Consider the following 16374-nt stretch of genomic DNA (forward strand, 5'->3'; position numbering starts at 1 on the left):
CGTTGAAACAGCGCTGTCTACAGTTAAGAATCTGTTCCTTCTGCAATAGATATATTGGTTTTAATCCCACATCATGTCATTAGGCTTTCTGAAAATCCTGCTTTATGGTAAGGGAACTGCCTTACAAGGTACCAAAAGAGGTGTAGTTTTCCTTATCTCATCCTGGAAAACGTATTTGCATATTAAACAGATTCCCCTAGTGGATCATCAATGGCTATAAGTCTCCACAAGCCTGCAAGGCAACCTTAATTGGCAAAGTTGGCAAAGAATTCTTACTCCCGGACCCTTTATAATTGAAGCCAGCAAAGTAACACTCGGTCTTCCGTGTTTTTTCACTGTTTTATGCTAATGAGAGCACTGGCAGATAAGGGGACTAGTTTTGCTAGTAACAGGGGGTCTTAGCATTCAAACCCCTAGATCAGACATTTATGCCCTATCCAATGGATTAGAGATACAGTACATGTAGTTTATGGGAAAACCGATCTAAGGAAGAGAGCCAAAAGCTACTAGTATAAGCAAGTTATATAACTTCAATTCACCATGCTCCTTCCAGTCCTTGATGTAGATAGACTTACACTGTGGAAGAAGGAAATTATATATTGGGTCCTCTTCATATCTAGGTCTAATAGCAGTTCTATGGACTGCTGAGATTTACACTAGTTTTTTTTTTTTCATTTTAATATTCAAAAACAATTGAATATTACAAGTACACACCAAAAATAGCAATATACCTTATTACAGCAAAGTTCTTCATTTTTAACATAAAGTGGGTCCAACTATTCTGCTTCCTGCCGACCTAATCTGCTTTACACACTTAAATCTCTGCTGAATTTAGTCTTGCTTACAAGAGGGACCAAATTCCATTGAGCTGACAGATTAATAAATATATTTACAGTAGGTTGGAGGAGGGAGAAGTGTGCGGGAAGAGCAAGTTCTCCATCCACTCAGAGAGGACTGCAAATTCATAGGAAGAGACTGCAGAGAGAACGGCTGCATACAATTCCTCCTTCGCCCCAAAATTAAAAAATTGTAATTTGTATTGTTGCTGCAAGATAAAAACTTTTCGTATCATGCTTAAAAAGGTTCCACCTGAATCCTGCACTAGGGAGATGAAGCTCTTGCTCTCTCTACTTTACAAATTTGAATGTAGCGCGGATTAACAATGAATCAAATTTTTAGCTCCCCATAATTTGCAATCCTAACAATGAAAGCAAACATTAAGCTATTAGAATAAAAAATGAAAATAATAATCCAGATGGAAACATGCATGAAGAAAACAAATATTGAATTTGTAAATGAAATCATTTATTTAACGACGCCAATTACATTCCTACGTTATTTTTAATTTGTATTTTAGTATAGACACTGTCAGTGTTTTCTCTGTTGCACAGTAGCAGCTGCCAGTAAAAAAACAAAGTAAACAGCTCATTCCATTGAGTTCACCAACAGACTGGCAAATTGAATGATTTCAGACTGCAAACAGCACAGTTTATGTGGAGGCGCTTTTTTTTTTACATTTATTTTGCTTTGCAACACTAACAGTAAATAACATCAGTGAAGTATTATTAATATTATAGCTATAAAACACTGCCTAATAAATCCTGCCAAATGCATATACACAAGCAAAAGGAAATCTGAGATTACGGAATGTAATCCTTCTTGTGCACAACTTTTCTTAGAGGAAATAAGTTACTAAATTTAAAGGGGTAATCCAGGAATATGAATGTCTGATACAAAAACCCATAATGCTATAAATAAATGTATATAACAAATCTCAATGTTATTAGTCACAAAATGGAACTTAAGTAGTTTGATTTTATGATTCTCAAAATGCTATGGCCTTTCTAAAGTAGGCAAAGTTATCAACAAGATGGTCGCCACTGGAAACTACAAATCCCATGATACTCCTCCTCCCTGTTATACTCCCTGGTGATGATCTAACAGACTTTCTTACTCTGTTACCATAGTAATGATGTGTGTAACTGCCATCACTGCACATTACCTCACTGAGATGACGTCTCACCACAACACTGGCTATACTGGATGCACTGCAACCAACCGACTACAGTCAAACTAGTGGTGGTCACATGACCTGCCCAGGCAGGTGCAGGACATGTAATGTGGACATGTGACCAGCGGCCATCTTCAGTCCTGTGTTTGCTCCGTGTGGAGAAATCTAATGGACTGATTAAAGGGCCAGTAACATTTTGATACACCATTACAATGTATGTGTAAATTTGAGGATTTTTTGGCGAAGGGAAGCTAAATTTAAAATAACAACTATTTACATATTAGCTTATATTTTAAGGACCAATTTGTATATGAATTTAGCATTATCCAGGCAATACCCCTTTAACTTCTACAAATCACCACCTGTCCTTAGGTTCCATTTACTAAATAGATTAGCCTGCTCCTTCATTTTAAAACATTTCTTTAATATTTATGTAAATGTGACAGAAGTACTTTGCGGGCTTTAGCAGAGTCCCTCTGGGCTCCGGCAGCACACCCCCTGCAACACTTCTGCCACACCGTCTGGCCCCCCCCTGTCATCTGCTACTCAAGAGCAGCCACAGCAGTACATGGCAGTGCATTGAAGAGCATACTGCACATGCACAATCCCAAGAGCTGAGTGACATCATAGGTAGGGGATATGGTAAAAGTACAATGGGGGGGGGGGGGAATGAGAGAGCCCAGAGGGTCTAAGGGAGTGCCTCCCATAGCACTTCTGCCCCCTTTACATGAAAATAAAATAATGTGTTTTTTTAAATGAAGGAGCAGGGTAATTGAAGGATCTGGATAATAAAGGTATGCAATACTATGCACAGAAAGGGTTGTTCGGGTGCATATTTGCACCGGACACCGCATTTGTGTCAGAAGTCCAACATAAATGTATAGCTCGCTCCTTAAACTAAATGCACCAGAATAAAACTGGTGCACTCAGCTTATGCACTTTGGCCGCGGGCAGTGTAAACCAGATTCATGATCTGGTCTTCATGAATGTGGCGCATACAACGTGCAGTTTGCATCAATAGTAATAGATGTGGGCCAGTACCTTAATGTTTCTAGACAGAAAAGTTTTAGAAGTACTTCAGAAAGAATTCTGAATTCTAATTCCAAAGTCTTTGAGCCACACTTAGTGCTGCCTTGCTGGGAGCTGATCGACAGTATCAGATCCCTGGAAAGTTAGGTGGTTCATTCTGCAGTTCATTGTTGATCTTAGCTATGGGTTAAGTGATGCAGGAGCTAGCCAGTCAGTTGTGTGGTTGCATCCAGGATGAAGGACTAATCCCAGTTCACTCAGTGCTGGTTACACATTTTCCTATATCATGGAGTACAACTGTCTCTTTCTGCTTTGCTGAACCAAAAACCCTTAACTTGTAGTTAAACCTGAATCTGAGTCAGTATCCAGGCTGAACCGGTACCATGAACCCCGGTGTGAACTGGAACCCCAACCTGACCTAGAACTCTGACCTGGAATCTTAAATTCTTTCTGTCCTTAAATCCTGTATCCTGCCTGATTCTGAACCCAGAACCTGTACCCAGACTATGCATCCAGCCTGAACCCCAACCTTATCTGGAAACCCAATCCTTTTATCCTGCTTGATCTAGAAACCCAAATCTTGTATCTTGCCTGATCCCAAAACCGTAAATCCCCAACCTGATCTGAAACCCCAAACCATGTGCTCTGCCTGATGTGGAAACGATACCTGTACCCCGATCCTGTACTCTGAACCTTGTTTTGGAGGCTGTACAATGTTCCGGATTTTGTACTCCACGCCTGTTCCCTTATACTCATATGTCTGCATATTTATCTGAAACCCCAACATTTCGGCAAACACTTTTTTTTCCCCTTTCCTTGCAGTATGTATATAGAAGTACAAAACCTTCTTTTGGCAAGATCCATAAAGGAAAATATCTGTCACACGTGAACCCAATTGTGCACAGTGCAGATATTTTTCTTTGCTGCTCATATTATATGTGACTAAAGGAACTGTATCTGGATGGAAATAGCTATGAGGCTGTGGGAGCATCTACCATGAGTACTGGGAGGGGGCTGCAGGCAACAGCAGAACGGAAATGACTAGGCTGGTGACCTATTCATCCATGTATGCACACAAAAAAACTTTGTGGGAGAGGGTCATATAACTGAATTTTATTATATTCCTTCATCAAACCAACATTTCATCAACACATGTTGGGTAGATTTAACATTAATAGAAACGATTAAGGTTGACCAGACCATTTGTTGTCACAAATGACAAGCCGTGATCTGCTGCTGTAAATGCAATAGTGTTACATTAATAGGTGTCACTGTGTTATTGTAAAGCAGAAGTCATTGAAAACCAAAGTGTTACTTTAAAAATAACACAAAAACTTGATGCCAAGGCTGGGCTAAGACTAGTTACTAATACAAAAAGAAGACCTTTCGTTTAGTATAAGTCACTAATGACACCCATCGACAGAATGGTACATTCCATTAAGTTTCAGAAATTTATGGTCAATCAAAGTTTATTCAAAACTTTTTCAATTAAATAGAGGTAAAACAAGAATAAGGGCCTAGAATCAGGGGACAATAAACAATAGCTACAATCCCTCTATGTCTATGCTGGATTCTATGAGATATAGATATGAGGAAATAAACTCAGAGTAAATAGCCAATATCAACCCCTTAATGACTTGGCCCTTTTTAGTTTTTTCACTTCCATTTTTTACTCACCACATTCAAAAATCTATTACATGTCTACTTTATTCTTTGGGTCGGTGCGATCACGGAGATAACACATTTGTATAGGATTTATAATGTTTTCATACATTTACAAAAATTAAAACCTCCTGTACAAATTTTTTTTTTTAATTTTGCCATCATCTGGCGCCAATAACTTTTACATACTTTAGTGTACGGAGCTGTGGGTGATGTCATATTTTGCGACTTTTTAATGCTATTTTCATTGCCATAGATTTTTACGACTTTTTATTGATTTTTTTAATATATTTCAAGATGAAAAAAAGTACCATTTTCGACTTTGGGCGCTATTTTCCGTTACGGGGTGAAACGCAGTGAAAAACCATTATTATATTTTGATAGATTGGGCATTTTCAGAGGCAGCGATACCTAATGTGTTTATGATTTTTACTGTTTATTAATATTTATTTATTTTTTATTTTTACTTTTACTATTTTTCAGACTCCCTAGGGAACTTTAACCCTAGGTTATCTTATATGGCATTATACTCTGGGTTATCAGAATGGCATTATATGGGGATTTTCCTCCTCATTCATTACAATGTGCTGATAGCACATTATATTGAATGGGTTAAAACGAGACAGCCTTGTGTCTTTGGAAGAACCGAGGCTGTCATGGAGATGGATCGCCACTCCCCGATCAAGTCACAGGGAGCGATGATCCACACATGGGCACGCCATCTTCTTGATGGCGGTAAACACGATCGGCTCTAGCAAATCGGAGTCCGACATCCACGCCTTCCAATTTGTCTCGCATGCAAGCCGCCGCCAATGCAACACAATCCGATTGCGTGCGCCCAAAAACGGGGGCAATACAGAAAAAAACCCTCAAAACCAGATGAAAATATGTTGTTCGGACCCTTAGTAAATGTGCCCCCATATATCACTATGTAGAGGGGAGGGGGTGAGCGGCGCTCATCCCCTCCCCCTCACCCCAGCGCCGATGTATGTCCGCAGTACTATGGAATGTAGACTTAGATGTCAGATTGTCCTAGTGATAAAGGCAAAATTTCATGACCAAGACCATGACCTTATAGCCCTAGTGCATCATTAAGGACATCGAATTCATATAAACTGGAGTCTCGTAGTTGGAGGGATCCTTATTAGAAGTTCCTGTTTTTCCCTACATATAGCCTCAGATCTGACCCCGTGGTATTTTGCTCCCGGCCCTAACAAAGGTCCCAACTCTGTCCCTTATGGTGGCTATTATGCCCTATTACTAAAGGGTATACAATTACAATTCCCGCACACGTTTTGTGCATGGTTAGATGGACTCATTAGGGAAGAGACTTCCGTGTGAAGACTGGTGAGTTCAAACCTGTTTTTTCTCTATATCCCAATTCTATGTATTCAGTGTCCATAATGATGTACTTGGGTTATAAGGTCATGGTCTGTTTTCTTATTTATTGACTTGAAATTTTGCCTTTTTCACTTGGACATCTAAGTCAGTATTTTTGTGTGTTTTACAAACTTTTGGGTATCTGTATTTTATCGGGTAATTATTAAAGGTTATGTTTTATACTAGACATCTTGCTGGTTCCCCTTGATTTCTTTTAAACGTGACAAATAGTCAAAGGTAAGAGATAGTAAATGGGAGCCCTTTTAATTATATGAGACAGTAGTTTCCATGGTTGTTCTTCTATAACAGAACAATGGAAATAATATAGAACGGCAAAGTCATTGATGAGTTACACTTACAACAGATTTTAAACTTAAAAGTCGTATAATAAGATTAGTTAAAGAAAATAGGTCATAAAGCACTAAATAATTTTGCAGTAGTTAAAAGTTCTGCGTTACTTTCTTTCAGTATCAGTGTGGTAAGTTATTAGCACAGCTGTTTGAACTGCTGTATTTCACCCAGTGTCTCGCAGATAAGGATCTTTGAAGTCTAGCAAAGTCAAATTGTAAGAAGTGGATCAGCAAACCTTACATAGAGTTCATTAATTTCAAGATATACACAGTTTCTTTTCTGTGGAGAAAGTATTTCCCAGTTAAATCACTGTATAAAGGAAGAAATATAGAGAAGTAATTAACTTGCATTACAAAGTGATACAATATTTGTGTTGAATACATATGTGTCCTTCCTCCACAGTAACTTTCTAATTGGTGGGGGTTGGACTAGTGGGACCTCCCTCAGGGATCACTAAACCTCTGATCCATTTCTCTTAAATGAATGTGGGGTAGAGTACTTTGCTTGGCTATTGCAGTCAGTGTCATAGAAATATACAAGGAATAGACCAGGGAGCAAGTGTAATTAGCTGCTCTATTCATCTGGGGGTACAACCTGTGTTCTTATAATCCAGGGAATTCTCTCTGCAAGTTATCCTTTCAGCAAGATACACACCTTTTCTTTTTGCCATCGTTGACCCGGTCCCCATAGAGTTTTCCAGGATGTTGTATACTGCAATGCTTAATGTGAAAATGGATATTCTTCTACTATACAAAAATACTATGGCCTGGCTGGCTATATACTTTGGGCAGGCTAGCTATATACTATGGGCGGGCTGGCTATATACTTTGGACGGACTAGCTATATACTATGGGCTGGCTGGCTATATTCTATGGGCTGGCTATATGCTATGGGCTGGCTATATACTATGTTCTGGCTGGCTGTATACTTTGGGATGGTTGGCTATATACTATGGGCAGGCAGGCTATATACTGGGGCATGGGCTGCCAGACTATGTACTGGGGCATGGGCTTGCAATATATTGGGGCATGGCTGGCTGGCTTTATACAGGGGAAGAGGGGGCTGCCGAGCTATATACTGGGTGGAGGCTGTCAGCAATGCATTTCCCACCCTGGGCTTATACTCAAGTCAATAGGTTTTCCCATTTTTTTGTGGTAAAATTAGTTGCCTTGGCTCATATATTTAAGTTAGCTTATACTCAAGTACATATGGTAGTTGGATAGTAATAACTTATCTTCCATGAAAATCCATCATGATAAACCAACTACATTTACTCATAGATCCAGGAACCGTGGCTGTGGTAATTGTCTTATATTTTTTATAAATGACCTTCTTCCTTCTAAAATCAACTATTAACATTATGCTAATGAGCCAGAAGGGCAGTGGGGGCGTTACCAGAGCCATTTTGTGCTGTAGCTTCACAGGTTGTGCAGGACCATTTTTTACTCTTACTGTGTGCTGAAGCCTCCTCTGCTTGTGAGATTACATCAGACAGAAGAAGGGTAGAAGTGCTGAGCAGGAGCAGGGGGAGACATGTGATTTATGTCCTGCAGAGCCCTTCTGGCTCATTAGTATAATTTTAACAGTTGATTTTAAGTGGAAAGAGGCTATGGATAACAAATATAAGAGAATTATCACAGTGAGCATGTGATTATTGGGGGACTGACCACTAGAACCTCCAATAATCAGAAGAACTTAAAGCCTCTTTCTGCAGTCCGAGGCAGTCAAAGATGTGCCATACTCAGTGCAGTTTTAAACTGATCCCTAGGACTATGGGAGGAGCAGGGAGGTCCAGACCGGGCTGGGTTATCATTGGAGCTCTTTCTACAGGCCCAGCAATTCTTCATGTCGGGGGGCACTGGAGAGAAGCTACAATGATCATTCGAATTTCCTCCTTCTGTGTAATGTATTGGTTTCCTTAGTGTGCTGATACGATTGAAGGCTGTGTCAGGATTAAGTTACTGCTTTAATTGCAATGTTTGCATTTTAAGATAAACAAGTGGGCTTTGGTTGCAGTTTGGGCACTCAGTCTCGAAATGGTTCGCCATCGCTGCTATAAATTGTTCACAGATAGGAGTTTTGTTTGGTTTCTCTACTTTCTGTAAATAATAGATAGTTTTATCGCTCTTGGGTTACAATCGCATCACTGCTTTACTTAGCAACTATTATAAATACATGTAGCTTTAGTTACCATGCATATGACATTCACATGTAGAGGAAATATTAATAGTTGCCTATATTTTTCTCTCTTGGGATAACTGACTCGCAGTTCCTTTTTTTCTCAGGGGAAATTAAATAGGACAGTCTGGAGCTTCATTATTCTCTTTCCGTTATAACTAGGGACACTATGCATCTAACTAGCGGGGGCCGTGTGGTGCTCATATAAATATACATGTACGTGTGCTCTGCTGACTCTTATTTCTTGTTGTTATTAAGGTGCAGCTCTACAATTGACCTTCATTCAGCTATTCTACCAGCGCAGTACATACAGTAGTTTACAGAGATGTGTTACTGCGCTCAGTTATGATCCAATGTTAACTAGAAGCTTTACACTTTGATGTTATGACTGTTTTAGTAAACATTGGAATTCTCGATTAGGTCAAATCAAAATGCTGGAAATAAATGAATAAATTAGAGACACAAGGGGAAGGGGTCAATTATCTTTAGTCAAGACATACGTGCATGTCTTTTTTTTGTTTTTTTCGAGCTCCTATAGTAGATATTTCCACCTTCAAGGGATTGAAAAACATGGCAGATTTCTTACAAAAACATCACCAAGCCTGACAGGTATTGCAGCTCAACTGTATAGAAATTAATGAAACTTAGTTACAATACCACACACTACCCATAGTCAATTGTGACACTGTTTTTGGAAGACCTTTGTTTTAAAACTTTACTAGGGTAAGTATAAGACCCTAATTGGGTCACCCATATAGTACTTACCGTCATAAAGTTTATTGCAGGCAGCAGTACCCAGAACATCACGTGCTGTGCCGTTCCATGTCCTGCTGCCTTCCAGTGGATGGAGGAGGCAGTGCAGTTATTACTGTATGCACACCCCTTCCATCATAACCCATGGCAGTTGTAGGAGGAGTGTGTTCAGGAAATCTGCATGCCCCTCTGACCACTGCAGCTTTACACAAACTTTACCAGGGCATGTAATATATGGGTGCCCTTACTTCCTAGTAAAGCTTAGTAATGGTGGCCAACCCATTTAAGGACTTTCTGCTCTATGCACTGGGCTGTTCCTCAGACTCTCTTCCCTCTGCTCTGAGTGATGGGAAGAGTTGTGTTGCAGGTTGGTGTAGACCGCAGAAAGCTCTTCAGGCTACATCTCCCACCAGAGTCCTGGCAAGATCTGCAGACCTGGTATACAGACTTACATTCACAGCCCTGCTGCTACACGCACATAGGTATAATGATACAAATCTCCAGGGCTCTTCCCTAACACAGAAAGCTCAAAACTGCTGGTAGAGGGACTGATAAGGTCACTATCTGTTTTGTTTGAGACTAGAAATGAGCGAACATACTCGTCCGAGCTTGATGCTCGTTCGAGCATTAGCGTACTCGAAACTGCTCGTTGCTCGGACGAATACTTCGCCCGCTCGAGAAAATGGCAGCTCCCGCCGTTTTGCTTTTTGGCGGCCAGAAACAGAGCCAATCACAAGCCAGGAGACTCTGCACTCCACCCAGCATGACGTGGTACCCTTACACGTCGATAGCAGTGGTTGGCTGGCCAGATCAGGTGACCCTGGGATAGACTAGCCGCTGCCCGCGCTGCTCGGATCATTCTGTGTCTGGATGCCGCTAGGGAGAGAGCTGCTGCTGGTCAGGGAAAGCGTTAGGCTGTTCTATTAGAATAGTGTTAGGCAGGAGTGATTCAACAAGAACCCAACAGCCCTTTTTAGGGCTACAATAACGTTATACTTTTTTTTTTTTGTTTGCTTGTGGCTGGGCTTGCTGGCAGCTAGTACCATATTGTGAGGAATTTGCAGGGGGACTTGCTACCGTTGTGTTTAGCTCTTAGTGACACACATATCCACCTCAAACACCAAAGTGGGAAAATTTATTATGGGTTTGATTTCAATTAGGCACAGCCTGGCAGTTTCTTTTTATTTTACGTTTATTTTTTCATAACTCAGCGTCATCTCATCAGTGTGCTTTCATACTTGGCTAGAAAATAGCCATAGGAGAATCCAAACGGCTTACTTACGCCTACAGTAGCGTTATATATATTTGATTTCTGGTTGATCTGCTGGTGGCTGTCCTTGCTGCAGTGCATCTACTAGCAAATTGTGAGCAATTTGTAGTGAGACTTGCGACCGCTGTGTTTTGCGCTTAGTGACGCACATATCCATCGCAAAGACCGAAGTGGGAAAATTTATTAGGGGTTGGATTTCAATTAGGCACAGTCTGACATTTCCTTTTTTATTTTACGTTTATTTTTTTAATAACTCAGCGTCATCTCATCTGGCATAGCAGTGTGCTTTCATACTTGGCTAGAAAATAGCCATAGGAGAATCCAAACGGCTTACTTACGCCTACAGTAGCGTTATATATATTTGATTTCTGGTTGATCTGCTGGTGGCTGTCCTTGCTGCAGTGCATCTACTAGCAAATTGTGAGCAATTTGTAGTGAGAGTTGCGACCGCTGTGTTTTGCGCTTAGTGACGCACATATTCATCGCAAAGACCGAAGTGGGAAAATTTATTAGGGGTTGGATTTCAATTAGGCACAGTCTGCCATTTACTTTTTTATTTTACGTTTATTTTTTTAATAACTCAGCGTCATCTCATCTGGCATAGCAGTGTGCTTTCATACTTGGCTAGAAAATAGCCATAGGAGAATCCAAACGGCTTACTTACGCCTACAGTAGCGTTATATATATTTGATTTCTGGTTGATCTGCTGGTGGCTGTACTTGCTGCAGTGCATCTACTAGCAAATTGTGAGCAATTTGTAGTGAGAGTTGCGACCGCTGTGTTTTGTGCTTAGTGACGCACATATCCATCGCAAAGACCGAGGTGGGAAAATTTATTAGGGGTTGGATTTCAATTAGGCACAGTCTGCCATTTCCTTTTTTATTTTACGTTTATTTTTTTAATAACTCAGCATCATCTCATCTGGCATAGCAGTGTGCTTTCTTACTTGGCTAGAAAATAGCCATAGGAGAATCCAAACGGCTTACTTACGCCTACAGTAGCGTTATATATATTTGATTTCTGGTTGATCTGCTGGTGGCTGTCCTTGCTGCAGTGCATCTACTAGCAAATTGTGAGCAATTTGTAGTGAGACTTGCGACCGCTGTGTTTTGCGCTTAGTGACGCACATATCCATCGCAAAGACCGAAGTGGGAAAATTTATTAGGGGTTGGATTTCAATTAGGCACAGTCTGCCATTTCCGTTTTTATTTTACGTTTATTTTTTTAATAACTCAGCGTCATCTCATCTGGCATAGCAGTGTGCTTTCATACTTGGCTAGAAAATAGCCATAGCATTGGATAGCATCGTTTGGTTTTAAAAACTAAAAAACACAAAAAAAAACTAAAAAACACAAAAAAACACAAAAAAAAGTTAAAAAAAAATTAAAGTTATAACTTTTATTTTCAAAATGTTTAACCCGAGGGCTAGGGGTAGAGGACGAGGGCGGGGACGTGGGCGTCCAACTACTGCAGGGGTCAGAGGCCGTGGTCCTGGGCGGGGTGAGACACCACCTGCTTATGAGGGAGCAGGGGAACGCCGCAGAGCTACACTCCCTAGGTTCATGTCTGAAGTTACTGGGACTCGTGGTAGAGCACTGTTGAGGCCAGAACAGTGCGAACAGGTGATGTCGTGGATTGCCGACAATGCTTCGAGCAATTTGTCCACCAGTCAGTCTTCCACGCAGTCCACCCATGTCACCGAAATTGGCACTACTCCAGCTCCTGCACCTCAGCCTCCTCCCCCCCAGTCTGCCCCCTCCCAGGAAAATTTGGCATTTGAACCGGCATACTCTGAGGAACTGTTTTCTGGACCCTTCCCACAGTCACAAACCACTTGTCTGGTTGCTGCTGAGCAATTTTCCGATGCCCAGGTTTTCCACCAGTCGCAGTCTGTGGGTGATGATGACCTTGTTGACGTAGTGGAAGAAGTGTGTAAAGAGGTGTCCGACGATGAGGAGACATGGTTGTCAGACAGTGGGGAAGTTGTTGTCAGGGCAGGAAGTCCGAGGGGGGAGCAGACTGAGGGATCGGAGGATGATGAGGTGACAGACCCAAGCTGGGTTGATAGGCCGGGTGAACACAGTGCTTCTGAGACGGAGGAGAGTCCTCGACCAGAACAGGTTGGAAGAGGCAGTGGTGGGGCCAGACGGAGAGGCAGGGCCAGACCTGGTGCATCAGCGCCAAATGTGTCAACTAGTGAAGCTCCCGTGGCGAGGGCTCCTGCGGCGAGGGCTAGATTTTCAGAAGTCTGGAGGTTCTTTAAGGAAACACCGGATGACCGACGGACTGTGGTGTGCAACATTTGCCAAACCAGGATCAGCAGGGGTTCCACCACTAATAGCTTAACTACCACCAGTATGCGCAGGCATATGAATGCTAAACACCCCACTCAGTGGCAACAAGCCCGTTCACCTCCGGCCGTGCACACCACTGCTCCTTCCCCTGTGTCAGCTGATAGTCAGCCCCCTGCCCAGGACCCTGCCACAAAAACCCCATCGTCGCCTCCACGATCCTCCACAGCATCCACCAGCAGAAACGCAAATATAGTGCAACCCACCCGCACGCCCAAGCCTTTAATGTCCACATCTCCAGATTGCTCAGCCTGGAGATGCTGCCCTATAGGCTAGTAGAGACCGAGGCCTTTCGCAACCTCATGGCGGCGGCCGCCCCTCGGTATTCGGTCCCCAGCCGCCACTACTTTTCCCAATGTGCCGTCCCAGCCCTGCACCAGCACGTGTCAGACAACATCATCCGTGCCCTGACCAACGCCGTTTCTGACAAGGTCCACCTGACCACGGACACGTGGACGAGTGCTGCCGGGCAGGGCCACTATATATCGCTGACGGCACATTGGGTTAACTTGGTGGAGGCTGGGACCGAGTCTGACCCTGCGGCTGGTCATATACTGCCGACGCCGAGGATTGCGGGGCCTACCTCGGTCCAGGTGTTTCAGGACTACTATGCCTCCTCCTCCTCCCACCCCTCCTCCACCTCCTCCTCCGAACTACCATCCGTGGGCATGGCGCCATCAGTCGGTAGCTCTAGGCACAGCAGCAGTGCCGTCGCTAAGCGACAGCAGGCGGTGCTCAAACTGCTGAGCCTAGGCGATAAAAGGCACACCGCCCAAGAACTATTACAGGGCATCACGGCGCAGACTGATCTGTGGCTGGCACCGCTGAACCTGAAGCCAGGCATGGTTGTGTGTGACAACGGCCGTAACCTGTTGGCGGCTCTGCAACTCGGCAGACTGACACATGTGCCATGCCTGGCCCATGTGTTAAATCTGATAGTTCAGCGTTTCCTCAAGACATACCCCAATCTGTCTGATTTGCTCACGAAGGTGCGCCGCATCTGTGCGCATTTCAGGAAGTCCAGCACAGATGCTGCCACTCTCAGGGCAGCGCAGCGCCGCCTCCAACTGCCCGCTCACCGACTGTTGTGCGACGTGCCCACGAGGTGGAATTCAACACTGACCATGTTATCCAGAGTTTACCAGCAGCGCCGAGCGATTGTAGACTGCCAGATGTCAACTTCCACCAGAACTGGTAGTCAGGTCAGTCAGCTTCCTCAAGTCTACAATGAGGAGTGGACGTGGATGTCTGATATCTGTCAGGTGCTGAGTAACTTTGAGGAGTCAACACAGATGGTCAGTGGCGATGCCGCCATCATCAGCCTCACCATCCCGCTGCTTGGCCTGTTGAAAAACGCTCTGATCAGCATGAAGTCGGAAGCTTTGCGCTCGTCACAAGAGACGGGGGAAGAAGATTCCCTTGTTGATAGCCAAAGCACCCTTAGGTCTGTTTCTCAGCGCATATCGGAGGAGGTGGAGGTGGAGGAGGATGAGGAGGAAGAGGAGGAGAATGTTGGCGAGACACAAGAGGGGACCATTGTTGAGTCCTTCACTGTTCAGCATGTATGGGCAGAAGAAGAGGAGTTGGAGGAGGAGGAAATGGACAGTCAGGCCAGTGAGGAAAGTGAATTCTTACGCGTTGGTACTCTGGCGCATATGGCAGATTTCATGCTAGGCTGCCTATCCCGTGACCCTCGCATTCAAAGAATTTATTCCAGCACCGATTACTGGGTGTTCACTCTCCTGGACCCACGGTACAAGCAAAATCTTTCCACTCTCATCCCTGGAGAGGAAAGGAGTGTGAGAATGCATGAATACCAGCAGGCCCTGGTGCACAAGCTGAAACAGTATTTCCCTTCTGACAGCGCTAGCGGCAGAGTGCGTAGTTCTGCGGGACAAGTAGCGAGGGAGAGTAGGCGAGCAGGCAGCTTGTCCAGCACTGGCAAGGGTACGCTTTACAAGGCTTTTGCCAGCTTTATGTCACCCCAGCAAGACACTGTCACCTGTCCCCAGTCTCGGCAGAGTAGGGCTGATCTTTACAGAAAGATGGTGAGGGAGTACGTAGCTGACCATACCATCGTCCTAAATGATCACACAGCTCCCTACAACTACTGGGTTTCAAAGCTGGACATGTGGCACGAACTGGCGCTCTACGCCTTGGAGGTTCTTGCCTGCCCTGCCGCTAGCGTCTTGTCAGAGCGGGTTTTCAGTGCAGCTGGTGGCATCATCACCGATAAGCGTACACGCCTGTCGACTGACAGCGCTGACAGGCTGACGCTTATTAAGATGAATAAAGCCTGGATTTCTCATAATTTCCAATCTCCACCAGGTGAAGGAAGCTCAACCTGAATAATTTATCCACTCCTCCTCCTCCTCATTTTCCTCCTTCTCCTCCTCTTTGTACAGTAAAGCAGAGGAAACTGGCTATTTTTTGACAGGGCCCACTGGCTCTAGCTATAGTACTTTATGCATTTAATTTTTCTGGAGGGCCACCGACCCGGTCCTCTGTTTTAAACAATTTTTGGGAGTGCCACATACAGGCACTCAATCTATTCAATTTTTCTGGAGGGCCACCTACCTGCTCCTCTGGTTTGAAAACTTTTTTGGACTGCCACATACAGGCACTCAATCTATTCCATTTTTCTGGAGGGCCACCTACCTGCTCCTCTGGTTTGAAAACTTTTTTGGACTGCCACATACAGGCACTCAATCTATTCCATTTTACTGGAGGGCCACCTACCTGCTCCTCTGGTTTGAAAAGTTTTTTGGACTGCCACATACAGGCACTCAATCTATTCAATTTTTCTGGAGGGCCACCTACCTGCTCCTCTGGTTTGAAAACTTTTTTGGACTGCCACATACAGGCACTCAATCTATTCAATTTTTCTGGAGGGCCACCTACCTGCTCCTCTGGTTTGAAAACTTTTTTGGACTGCCACATACAGGCACTCAATCTATTCCATTTTTCTGGAGGGCCACCTACCTGCTCCTCTGGTTTGAAAACTTTTTTGGACTGCCACATACAGGCACTCAATCTATTCCATTTTACTGGAGGGCCACCTACCTGCTCCTCTGGTTTGAAAAGTTTTTTGGACTGCCACATACAGGCATTCAATCTATTCAATTTTTCTGGAGGGCCACCTACCTGCTCCTCTGGTTTGAAAACTTTTTTGGACTGCCACATACAGGCACTCAATCTATTCCATTTTACTGGAGGGCCACCTACCTGCTCCTCTGGTTTGAAAACTTTTTTGGACTGCCACATACAGGCACTCAATCTATTCCATTTTACTGGAGGGCCACCTACCTGCTCCTCTGGTTTGAAAACTTTTTTGGACTGCCACATACAGGCACTCAATCTATTCCATTTTTCTGGAGGGCCACCTACCT

The sequence above is a fragment of the Engystomops pustulosus genome, chromosome 2 (genome assembly GCF_040894005.1).
Source record: "Engystomops pustulosus chromosome 2, aEngPut4.maternal, whole genome shotgun sequence".
Classification (NCBI taxonomy): domain Eukaryota; kingdom Metazoa; phylum Chordata; class Amphibia; order Anura; family Leptodactylidae; genus Engystomops; species Engystomops pustulosus.